Here is a 12799-nt window from a genome sequence, read left to right as displayed (position 1 = left end):
TAATACATTTTTTTGCATTGAATTTAAGGCACTGACTTTGTCATCGATGATTTGTTTGTATAAGACCCAATGATGTTGACATCATTTGGAGATTCTATGACTGCTCCCATTTTCACTCATCAGCAAACTTTGTTAGCCCCAGACCTTTAGTTTTTGCTTGTACCTCAGAGAAATAGATTCCAAAGAGTAGAGGTCCCAGGACTGATCCCCATGGAACACCACTGGTTACAGGTCTGCTGTTGGAGGTGGATTCCCTTATTTTGACTATATGGGTTCAATCAGAGAGCCACTTGGTGACCCATCTAATGATATAAGGGTTAATAGCTAGTTGGGTGAGTTTGTCAATGATGCCTGAGTGGGGGATACATCAAACACTTTGGCTACATCTAGGTAGGCTGTGTGCACAGATTTCCCCTCATCCAGGGCCTTGGTGACTGTCTCAAAGAAGAACAACAGGTTTAACAGGCTTGATCTTCCTTTGACAAATTCAAACTGAGTAGAGTCAAGTGCTTGGAGATTACCTATAACTTTGATGATATGGTCCATAATGATTCACTCTATGGCCTTCAGATAAGGCTAGTCAAGCTAATAGGTCTATAGTTCCTGGGGTCAGTGGAAGCACCAACTTTGTGCAAGGGAATAATGATGGCCATTTTCCATTCCAATGGGATGAAGCCAGTGCTTGGACTATGATTAAAAAGAGTATCGAATGGTGTTGTTAATTCTTGTTGGAGCCCATCTAGGATGCAGCCTGGGATGTAATCAGGTCTCATAGATGCTTTGTTTTTGGCCTTAGAGAGGGTGTTTATGACCTGCTCTTTAAAGATACAAGGTAGGGGACACATAGTAGGCATGTCATGGGGTACTGTGGTAAGGACAGCGGAGTGAAGTTTTCACAGAAACTGTTGGCCAACAGGTTAGCTATGTAGACAGGCTCAGTATATGTGGTATCATTAACTACCAGTTCGGCACAAATCTAGGCCTTTTCTTCTAGGTTATTGATGTAACTAAAAAAAGCCTTATGGATGTCCTTAGTTGATGAAGCTAATTTGGATTCATAGTTTGCTTTGAAGGACTTTACAAGAAGTCTTATTTGCTTGTTTAACCTGAGGAGGGAGTTTTTCCAGTTTATATTTCAGTCCCTCTTACTCTTAGACAGCAATTTCTTCCTCTTATTGAAAAGCCTGTTAATGGCAGTTGTCCATCAGGCAGGTTTACTCTTCATTGATGAGCTTGTTTTGGTCCTATGATGTATAGCCAAGTGAATGCAGTTATACATGTGTCTGTATAAAGCATTGGTGTAGAACTTGGCATAGTTGCCAATTTTATCTGAAGGGAGAGGTGCAGTGAAGCTATTTATCCCATCCTGTAAGAGGTTCTAATCTGCTTTGGAGTAGTTTTTTATTTTAGTTGCTGCTGGGGTGGGGGTGTCCAGTGTGATAGTTTTTACGAATGAGACTGATTTGTGGTTAGATCTCAACAGGGAAGACCTCACAGTAAGGGTGCTACAGTGGTCCCCGACATTGGTAAATACCAAATCCAGGAATGTTGGCACCCCTTGTGGGGCTGTCAACCAGGTGGCCCAAGCCATTAGAGATAAAGTCGAGAAACCTTTGGGCAAGGTAGTATGATCACAAGTAATTTACTCAGTCTATGGATAGGTAGTCAAAGTCACCCAAAACCATGGTGTTTAGATATAGCTTGATAGACTGAAGTAGATCCGAATAGGCAGAGTGGGTGCCCTGAGTCATCGGAGGGGGTCCTGTAGCTGGCAATGACTTGAATAGGTGTCCTACCAAAACTTAATTGCACCTGAAGTATCTCCAAGGAATCATACTGTTTAACCAATCTGGAGGTGTATTTATCTTTAATGAATATTGATAGACTGCCTCCTTTAGTTTTCATGCCTTCAGTTTGTGGCCTGAAAGTGTAGAAGGAGGTGTAACCCATTAGGGCTGGGGTGCTTTCCACAGCCTTAAATGAGGATTCTGAGGCTGCACAAATGTCTGTGTTTTCCAAGTTGGAGGACTGCTTCCAGTGAGTTCAGTTTCATGTTAAGACTCCTAGCGTTTAGCAACATAACTTTGAGGTTGTTTTTAGATGTAGGTTTTACATTAGGAATTTTTTCATTGAGACCCTGCCTAAAAATGCACTATGGGGTGGCAAGAGATTTAGCCAGTAGCAGAAATCCTAAGGGTGACAGATGAAGACCATCTCTGGCAAAACATCGAGGTCTGTCGATCATGTCATCCCAGGCTGACAGATACTGGATCCCCTTAAAATTACACCAGAAACTAAGCCAATTATTGAAGTGAATCATTTTCGCTTTGTATTGAAGCATCATCCTAGGTGAAGGTAAAATGCTGCTTAAGGTTAGGGACATACCTGCTTGAGACACATAGTCCAAGAGCTGAGTCATGTCACTCTTCATATAGTCCGGAGAAGTACGTCTCAAATCATTCACACCAACATGGACTATGACGGTATCATAACAGTAGCTGTTGTTGAGAGACTTGAGTGTATGTGTGATATGGCGTATCCTGGCACCTGAGAGACAGTTGATCGTGACCTTTTCCTTATCCATCCTGGTGAGAGGGACATCTGTTTGCCTCATGATAGAATCACCTGTGACTAATATGTTTGGTTTCGTGTTTCACTTTAAGGGCTTGACAGGTGAGACACTGGTGCATGAGCATTTATGTGTATTGTGAGGAAGTATTATGTGTAGCATGCTTGCATTTGTGTTTGGAGATCTCTGGTGTTTAGGTATGTTTCTGGTGAGGACCTCCACATATGTAGGTATGTGTGATGTGGGTTTGGTTGGAGTAGAAGGTGAGGTGTGCATACTGTGTGACAGAGTATTAATTTAAGGTTCTTAATATAGTTGCATCTCTCAATTGCTAAGTTTGTGCGGATTAGGAGTACAGGGTTGTCGGTGAACATGAGGCAGTTGCTACACTGCCTCAGGATATCCATGTCACCCAAGCTGGCTGGAGAAACTGTGGGAAATTTTCTATCCATAGTGTTAGGTAAATTTATATGGTCAGGAAAAGAGGTCACAGTTAGGAATGCCAGCAACCATAAATTAATGCACTACAAAGCTGTCGCTGTCACAGAACTTAGATTTAATGGCACATAATAATAAAACAAATAAACAAATAAATACAAGTTGTTGCTGGTTTACTCTGGCTGGAGTGTTTACATTTTACTGGATTCACACTTAGGAATGGCTAGTGGGTGAGAGGTGTGCTGGTACCTCTGAGGCTAGGTTATGTGTTCCACCTGACAGTAGAGCATAGCTACGAAAAACCTCTGGAGGACCGCAAGCAAAGTGCTAAAGGAAAATTTAACAATCAAAACTTTTGCATCTATAACCACCAACAGTAACCACTGCTACTCCGCAGGGCACGATGGTGCATTACATGCAAACAAGCACAAACACGGGGCTTAAATAAAACAAGAAATAACTCTTGTAACACAAACTAGCCAATAAGGATGCTCCAGTCCAATCATCCTCGATTAGATGGAAACCAAACAGCACTCCCCTCCCAAAAGGGTGAGATGGGCCTTCACCAAAATATACAGGTACTACATAGTCAAAGTACCTCTATCAGAACTTGATGGTTTGAAATCCACCAAAACAGAATAGTAACTTCCTCATCACAATGTGTTGTAGTGTTAAAACACTTATAGGAAGAACACCAAGGTTTCACCAGATATCATGAAAGAGCCAAAATGTCAGTGTTGTGGCCAAACGTTAATCTAGACAGTTCTGTATTGTTCATAAACATAGCAAAGAAAACAGGCATCACTACCAACACACATGCAATAAAATCCTTCACAAAAATTGTGAGTCATATAAGATTGAGGGGAAAAAGCTTGTTATCAGTAGTTGGCAATTACTTTTATGACATGGGCTATGAATAGCCAACAAATGATAACAAGGTTCAAGACTATGTTGACCAGATAAGAATACCAACAGAACTGATTACAGAAAGTGGTGCACAGTTCATGTCTATTGAATTCCAATATCTTGCTGATGTCTGTGGTTTTACTCATACTAAGTCAAGTCTTCACTATTCTCAATTAAATGCAGCTGCAGACAGGGAAATCCAAACAGCAATAAAGCTTATGAGACAGCCTAATCCACACAGAGCTGTCGTGTCACATGGTTTAAGCTTATTCTAGTTAAAGCTTGGAAGAGAAATGCGGATTAACAAGCCAATACTGGAATCCAAACTTAATCCAAAAACTGTATGTGTCCATAATATAAAATGACTAGGCAAAGTCTCCTACAAGACATTCTATGACAGACCCCATTTCTTGCAGCTGTTACCTATCTATCACCAGGCCAAACAGTGCACTTCAAATTAGAGAGGGAGAGAAAGTGGGACATAGTTGATGTTGCGATGCAAAAATCATTAAAGCAGGGACATATGTGGTATAAGCAGTGGATAGTAACATAGTTAGATGAACTTAGAGGTATATTCAGGCAGTGCCAGAATAGCATCAGGTTAAATGCTGAGCTCCTAAAAAACAACCTCAGACTTATGAAACAATGATAACTGGACTCTTAGCTAGTCAGAGTCCTCATGTTTAGTGCAAAGCATTACTACAACCCAGTATCTGAGGCATGGGTGTAAGCTAAATCCACAAAGTGTGAACACAGAATTTTAGCTGTCAGACCTTGTGCTTCTGTCAAGACAGTTTTTCAGAGCAACCCTAGATAAAACTTGCATTCATTATAATTATTTGTCTGATCATTTTGTTCTACAGACTCCAGTTCCCTTCCTATAACTCATACAGAAAGAACCTTATACAATCAAAACACATCAGTGAGGCATATCCCAAAATACTGGAAAAAAGAGGTTGACTTCCGCAATATGATTTAATGAATTCAAACATAACTGATAGTCCAAAAATCTGATTGTGTTCTTTTGTCCATATAACATTCAATGCACAGACTTCATCAGAACCTCATAAGTGGAGAGAAGCTTAAACACCAATCAAATATCAAGATTTTAATAGAATTACATCACTAGGTGTGTTGCAAACTGGCTCACAGATAGAACCCACAGTGTGAAAGTAGCTAACTCCAAGTCAGACTGCCGACTAGTCACTAGTGGAGTCCCACAGTGTTCGGTCCTGGGTCCTCTCCTGTTTGGTATATAATTCTCTGAAGTCCAGGCCAACATGAAGGGAATCTGGCTGACAAAGTTCACAGACTATGGCAAGTTGGGAGCCATAATTAACTCCCCAAATTATGTTGACATCCTACAGAAAGGCCTCACTGAGACCAAAGACTGGTGTCAGAACCATGGCCTTAAGCTCAATGCCAAAAAATGTGTCGTCATCCCCTTTGGGAAAAAAACAGTTCCCATGAATTACCACATTGATGGTAGTCCACTGAACACAGAAGGCATCATAAGAGATCAGGGAACACAGGTTGACAGCAACCTCTCTTTTGACCACCACATTGCCACTGTGGTCAGAAAGTTCTTCTGTGTGGCACATCTCATTATTAAGGGCTTTGCATCCGGGAAGGAAGGGGTCATTGTCTCCCGCTACTCTTCCCTCATTAGGCCAATCATTGAGTACAATGCCCGATTTGGCATGTACCTCACTAGACACCTGCAACAACTGGAGAGGCTGCAAAAGTACCTCACAAAGAGGATCCCAGGCCTTAAACACTTGTCCTATATGGACAGACTCAAAAAACTCCAACTATTCTCTGTCTCATATCGCCTACTAAGAGGTGATCTCTGCTTGATTTACAAAGCCATGTCTGACCCAGCTCTGTTAGAAATGCTACATCTAAAGAAATCCCAATCCCTCCACACTACATGCTTACAGAAACCTCAATCTCATTACCACAATCAACAGAACAAGCTGGAGAGACAGGTTCATAACCCAGAGACTGCCCATGCTATGAAATAAACTTCCCATACATGTCAAATGGAGCACCTCACTGGCCCTCTTCAAGAGAAATCTTGATGAGCGGATGGGAAATAGAAAATTCACCCTGGGGATCACTCCAGTAGATCTATTCGACAGAGGCACTGGGAACTAAGGTCAGGTGGCACAATGCCAAGGTAATCCTATGGGCTAGGCTTGTAAAGGCTCCAGTGCCATTAGCCTAGTACACACCTATGAACCTATTATATGGACAGATAAGTGACTGAGTGACTGAATATAACATTTTCTGCTTAAAGTACTGTCTACCTCACTTACTACTCTTTCATAAATGATAATCATTGCAGCATGTTAAAGTTTAGAGCACCTGCACAATCAAAACCATTCCAGAATGTGGAATATGTGCATTGATTGTGCATATTTCTGAACTTCATAGTTTCAGAGAGAGAGAGAGACTGCTCTCTCCTTCTCTTTCTGTGCCTCTTTCTCTCTCACTGTCTTCTTGAAGAGGGGATGTGATGATAAGAAATGAAGACTAGCGATGAGCTTGTATATACTGTGAAAATGTGCAACAGTATTGCCACTTTAAGAGGAATGTATAGCATTGTCACTTTGAGAAGTATTGCATCCCATAATGCATTGTGTCTGGTTTGCAAGTAGACCAGTGTGACCATGAGTAAATGGTTAAAATTGCACGTATCGTGATGCCATTTTGTGTTATATTAAAGTTGTTTTACTGCAAAAACTAGTGTATCCTGACATTACTGACACTGCTTTTTGGTATGACTGGGTAACCAGAGGTGCTCATTGTGTCAGAGGGATGTTCCCTTTGCCAGAACCAGACAATGGTGATTACATAATGTTTAAACACCAGATGAATGCCTGGAGAAATAAAGGTACTATAAACAGACAAGTGCAACATAGGCTTCATATAATATAAACAGAAGAAGACATATCGGTATCCTCTATTATTAGAAATGTGTATAAACCTTAGTCTATATATGTAAAATTGATGTATTAAGGGCTTTGTATGTATTACACTGTATCTATGTGTTACTTGTGTTGTAATGTATTGATATTTTGTACAATTGTCCTGTTGTAAATGTGGAGCTTTTCTCCCCGGGCCTTTGCTGAAAAAAGAACTGTATCCAGTTGGACTTTCCTGGTAAACAAATGTAATAAATAAATAAATAATGTGCTAAACAAAAGTCTTAGGGATCCCCTGAGGGAAACAATAGCAAATTGTCATAATTTGCAATCTGAAAAGGGAATTAAGAGAATCAGTGAAAAAAAAAACATTATAAGGAAAATATGAGTTAACAATAAGAAGGATTACATATTGCAAGGGGAATTAACAGTCATCTTAAAATAGAACTGAGTTCTTATTGGTCTTGATTGCTCACAATAGCATTCTAGTGACTATATGCTGAATACTGATTACTGTACACCTGTGCTGAAAAATAAAACCTACAAGAAATGCTAACCTTTTCCTACAAAATGGTAAAAATCTAATGAATGGCACTATGCTGATTATATCTGATTTATTTATGAGTAATCATGTAGTAATATGTAAAACTGCAAATTCACATCTAGATGATTATGATTGGGGCACTGGTTTTAATGAACATAGTATGCATTTCAGATATGACTGTCTGGAAACTACCTCAAGAACAGAGTGAAGCAAGATTGAAAGGTGAATCTTGAGATCCATGTGGAGAATGCACGATAAGTTAGTCGTGAATGGAGGAATCCACAAATAATTCTCCATAGTACATGGAACAGTAAGCTGTTTACATTCATTATGAGTTAGAGAAAAAATTTAAGAGTACAACATACTTTACAGTTTTGAAAGCTGAAATGCACTTAGCACTGATGCATAAATAGCAATCAGAAACAACATGTCTTTCTTATGAATGAATGGCTTTAAAAACTGTTAGCCACTGTTGTTCTCTTTCAAGTAACATTCTGCATGTTAACTGATGAAAAATAACAGTAGAAGAGTTATAACCCAGATAGATCTTTGATTCCTTGCCTCTTCTGACTGCTGCGTGTCCCTGGAGCCCGGTGGTTACAACTATTGTAAGCCCTGGCAAGCTGCCTGTCCTCCATTAGGGTTGGAACCTGTCCTATCTGATGACCAGGATTCCTTCTAATCAATAATACCTGCAGCCTTTTCCTATAATAAGGAATAGAGGCCATCCTCTGAATCCATCCCCTCAAGAACGCAAGAAACCTGGCAAGCTGCCTGTCCTCCATTAGGGTTGGAACCTGTCCTATCTGATGACCAGGATTCCTTCTAATCAATAATACCTGCTGCCTTTTCCTATAATAAGGAATAGAGGCCATCCTCTGAATCCCTCCCCTCAAGAACGCAAGAAACCTGGCAAGCTGCCTGTCCTCCATTACAGTTGGAACTTGTCCTATCTGATGAACAGGATTCCTTCTAATCAATAATACTTGCTGCCTTTTCCTATAATAAGGAATAGAGGCCATCCTCTGAATCCATCCCCTCAAGAACGCAAGAACGTATGTCCGATGCTTTTTGAACAGTATACTTGCCTAAACTCTAGGTCTATTTAAAATCCCTACCTCTTCAGGATAGCCAGCAGACATACCCTTTCCTACTTCTTACCTCCTCCCTACCCCTCTCATAACCTTTACTTGGCTTCCATACTTGCCTCTCCTACTACTAGATTACTTCTTTCCTCCCAGGAATTATTGTGTACTACAAGTTTTACCCACTAGTTGGCACCCTCTTCCCTATAAATCTATCCTACTCCCTCATGTTTGCAATACTCAGTTAACTTGTTTTATCTACTGATCTTACTAAAAGTAACTACTTATTTCATTAAAAGCTACTGTTACATACTTAACTCTGCCTAGACCTACTTTAAGCTTCCATTTTTCACCCCTAACCTCCTACTGTCCCAACCTACTCAGACTATTTCTACATCTATCACCTCTTTCACCTACCTGCACCTTACCTTACTGCCAGCAATCAGCACTTCCACTGATTGTTTTTCACAGGCTGTTTTTTTTCCTCCTTGCTTGGCTCTTCCTGCTCCGTTCACCATGCGGGCTCACTCCGCTCCCCTACCCTACCCCCAAATCTCACCCACCCCCAGTGCATCTAGCCTTATATCTCTCTAACCACTCCCACTTCCCCATCAGCCAATCACATTCCATCCCTCTCCAACATCGTCCAACTACCTCACCACTCCTCTACTTTAGTCTTCCACTCTCAACTCCTTACTTCCCACACTCCACCTCTTTAGCATCATGCCTATTTCATACATTATCTCCTTATCTTATATCCCCACTACTGTTTTCAATTCTCCCTTCCCTTTTCCTTACTTATATCTCTACTGCCTATGAACAACTTGACTGCTCTAACTTTCATCACTCCTCAAAACAAACATCCTTTCCTGCTCTATCACCTACCCTAAAACACATAAACATAACATATACATCCAACTATTTTCTCCCAAGGAATCATAGTCACCCACATTTACTACAAACACTACCATATTAAGAAACCACAAACCTTACCAAATCTAACACTAATTCACATCTGCAGATTACACCTTCACCTCCTTACAGATAGTGACATTCATCCCAACCCTGGACCCACCAACAGCACTACTACCTACACAACCAGTCCTTCCTCCTCAACCCTACACATCCCTACACATTCTCCTAACTCCCTCTTATTAGCTCATTTAAACATACGAAGTATTAACAATAAAATAACTCAGCTTCCTGCCCTACTTCAGTTGCACAAATTTGACATTTTATGTCTTACAGAGACATGGCTAAAACCATATACACAGGACTGTGCTATCACCCCTCCAGAATATAGTATGTTAAGAGTGGATTGCCCTAATAAGAAGGGAGGGGGCATAGCCTTAATATATAAAACAGGGCTCCAACTTACACCATTAAACACTTGTCTTCCATCAGACATCAACTCTGAAATTCTTTTTGCCAAACTACAACTAAACACTTGTAAGTCCATCTATATTCTATGTTCTTATCTTCCACTAGGTAATAACATCAACCTTCTTGAAAATATCCTCAGCTGGCTGTCCACTATCTATCCTCAAGAAACCATTGTCCTAGGTGACTTTAATATTGACTGGAATACCTGTAATACTGGTAACTCTTCTAACCATATTAACCTACATGGCTTTTCTCAAATTGTTTCCACACCCACTCACATCCATAAACCCACCAACAAAGAATCCATCCTTGATTGGATCCTTATAAATACTCCCTCCCCCAACTACATAGTAGGCATCATCCCTGAAGATATGAGTGATCACTCTTTAACTTATTTAATTCGACATAAGACCAATACACCCAGACCTACAAGCGTCAGAACCACTCACTCCAATAAACCCTTTAACCCTGAACAATTCAAAAATGAACTAAGCCTTTGCAACTGGTCACCCTTAAAACACCTTCAACTCAAGGAAGCAGTGGCCTATTTAAATTCTAAATTCCTTGAAATCCTCAACCTCCACGCCCCTTCCCGTACCCTTAGGAATAGGACCAAAATTGCACCTTGGCTTACAAAAGAAACTAAGCACAAAATGTTGCTGAGAAACAAACTATGGTCAAGATAGCATGCTTCTGAGGACCCATCTGATCATATAAAATTTAAACAGCTTAGAAACTCTACTAAATCATCTGTACTATTAGACAAAAAAAATTCTTCATTTAACTCCAGCAAAACAACCACCAAAGCCCAAAGAAATTCTGGTCAGGGATCAATACACTCCTTCATCCAGGCAGCTCCAAGACACTCACCCCTTCTGGTATCACCAAAGACACTCCCAAACAAGTTGGTGACTCCTTCAACAACTTCTTTACTGAAGCTATCCAGTCTCTTGCTAACTCACTACCTCCTATATCCACTTATTCACCCCCCTCCTCCTTTACCTCTCCACCCACTTTCCAATTCCAACCTGTCCCTACATCCCTCATCTGTACCCTCCTAGAAAAACTCAAACCCTCTAGCCCCTCTGCAGACCTACTACCTGCTCAGTATCTTCAAATTGTAGCCAAATTAATTGCTTACCCTATCTCAATCCTAATTAACAGAACCATAAAAGAAGGTGATATCCCATCCATCTGGAAAATCTCACATATTATCCCCCTTCATAAGGGTGGAAACTCAACAGAACTTTCCAACTTTCGTCCAATTGCCCTACTTTCTCCCTTAGCTAAAATTATGGAAAAATGCATCCACCGCCAACTACTTGACCACCTCCTACTAAATGGACTACTAGCTCACTCTCAGCATGGCTTTTGTCCCTTCCATAGCACTACTACTGCCCTTCTTTCATTTACTGATCACATCAACAAAAACCGTAACAATAACATCTTCTTATCTGCTGTCTTTATTGATCTTTCAAAAGCATTCGACATGGTTAATCATCATATTCTCCTGAATCTTCTGAAATCACTCTCACTTGACAATCAAGCACTACAGTGATTCAAGTCTTACTTAGATAATCGGAAACAGGCAGTGCTCTGGGAAAACACTCTATCCTCCTCTCTTCCTGTCTCCCTTGGTGTACCCCAAGGATCTATTCTAGGTCCTCTTCTATTCTCAATCTTTATCAACGATCTAGCCTCTAGTATCCCCCAAGCTGTAACCATACAATATGCTGATGATTCCACTTTAGTCTCCTGAGACACAAGTCCAGCTGAACTTCAGACCCTCACACAAAATGCCTTTGAGCTTGTAGAAGACTGTTTTTTACAGCAATGTCTCCTCCTTAACCCCAAAAAGACTAAACTACTGCTATTTACTCCAACACAAAAATCTACTCCACTTCATTTCTCTATTAAATCCAAAAACGGTACAGTCATATCTCCTGACACGACAACCAAACGTTTAGGGGTTACTACTGACCATAGCCTTAACTATGATACTCATATTAATACCACAATAAAATCGATAAACAAAAAACTTGGCTCACTCTACAATATCAAACCCTTCCTCACTCCTACAGCCAGAACTACCATTGTCCACACCCACCTTATCTCTACTCTCTTCTATGCCTCACCTATATATACTAAGCTCTCTAAAACTAACCTGAATAAGTTGACTATCTCCTATAACAGTATAGCCAGATTTGCTACCAGCTCCCCATTTAGAACACACCACTGCCTAAATTTAAAACAACTCAGTTGACTTGAACTGCACAATCAGTTTTTATTTCAGCAACTAATTATCACCCAAAAAATCCTTTATTATCCAGATTAAACACCAGTTCTTACAACTCTCATCAGTCCATAGAAATATCTTTCTAACCTTCGCTCATCTAATAAACTATTAGTATCTACGCATAAATCCAACAATAAAGCAGGTGGCTCCCTTTTCTCTTACACAGTGGGGAAAAGCTGGAACCTACTTCCTGGTGACCTCATTAGTATCTCCTCTACTTCACTTTTCAAAAAGAAACTTAAACTTCATCTTACTAGCCACTGGCTCTGTCCCTGCAGCAATCCTGATTAAAACTATCTCCTCCTGTTACATCACCACGTAACTTTTCCATAGCTATTCCACCTTATATTCTTCATATTTTAAAGGTCACTTTACCTGAAAGTTGGACTTAGTTTATCCAGCTAGACTTAATAGATACACCTCCTGCTTCCTGCTCTACTTGAAGCTCAACTTCACTTTACTTCTCTCTCCTATTCCTCTTTATATTCTCCTCTATTAATTGTCTCTTTCCCAACTACTTACTAAGACCCTCTTCTAATAATTTCCCTCTTCCTTCTTGTTATTCTCCTTCTATGAAAAAAAAATGATTCAAACTCGAAAATAAGGGATTTGGTATTTTATCTGTATTTTATCTTATCTAAACTTTAATGG

This window comes from Protopterus annectens, chromosome 11.part0, assembly GCF_019279795.1.
Source record: "Protopterus annectens isolate FY-2018-M chromosome 11.part0, PAN1.0, whole genome shotgun sequence".
In the NCBI taxonomy this organism is placed as follows: domain Eukaryota; kingdom Metazoa; phylum Chordata; order Ceratodontiformes; family Protopteridae; genus Protopterus; species Protopterus annectens.
This window is presented reverse-complemented; position numbering follows the sequence as displayed.